This window comes from Rutidosis leptorrhynchoides, chromosome 9 (genome assembly GCF_046630445.1).
Source record: "Rutidosis leptorrhynchoides isolate AG116_Rl617_1_P2 chromosome 9, CSIRO_AGI_Rlap_v1, whole genome shotgun sequence".
Classification (NCBI taxonomy): domain Eukaryota; kingdom Viridiplantae; phylum Streptophyta; class Magnoliopsida; order Asterales; family Asteraceae; genus Rutidosis; species Rutidosis leptorrhynchoides.
The window spans coordinates 145,543,403-145,544,097 of NC_092341.1; the positions used below are offsets into that span (position 1 = coordinate 145,543,403).

The window sequence follows — 695 nt, forward strand, 5'->3', positions numbered from 1 at the left end:
GGGTTTTCGTACTCAACTTGATAGTCTTCAGTAGGTTGCGTGTTGGTACAATTAACACAAGCCTGAGCTTGGTTAACCTGCTGCGGTTGCGTCTTCAATTCTCCGAGTTGTTTAGCAAGAGATTCTATCTTGTCCGTGAGGGATTTGATGGCCTCCGTTTGATTGTTAAGTGCAGAGAGTGGGGCAGATGATGAAGTTGTTTCACCACTGTTCCAGTAATGATGATGCATCGTCATGTTCTCGAGCAATTCCCATGCTTCATCTGCGGTTTGGTTCATCAGATTCCCTTGAGCTGCTGCATCGATCGTCGTCCTATGATTTACCGTAAGACAATTGTAGAAGGTACAGATTTGGGCTGACCGTTCTAACTGGTGATTAGGGCATTTCTTCAGCAGAATTTTGAAACGCTCCCATGCAGTGTAAAGAGATTCATCATAACTTTGTTTGAAGTTAATGATGTCATTCTTCAGTTTGGTTTGTTTAGAAGGAGGGAAATATTTGGTTAGGAATTTAGTCGTCATCTCCGTCCATGACGTGATGGAATCTTTTTCCAGTCCTTCAAACCAAGTTTGAGCATGATGAGTGAGAGAATAGGGGAACAAGTATAGCCGGACTATATCTTGTCCTATCCCTGGCCGTTTGTAGGAGTTCGAAAGAGATATGAATTTATCAAGGTGAGAATTAGGATCGTCATT

At 42.6% G+C, this 695-nt stretch overlaps 1 non-coding gene across 1 annotated transcript; it reads left to right on the forward strand.

The window, feature by feature from the left end:
* Positions 1 to 366: 366 nt before the first annotated feature.
* On the forward strand, positions 367 to 473 carry LOC139869699 (small nucleolar RNA R71). The gene has a single exon (XR_011766281.1). It is a non-coding gene; the product is annotated as a small nucleolar RNA R71 (small nucleolar RNA).
* The last annotated feature ends 222 nt before the right edge of the window (positions 474 to 695 follow it).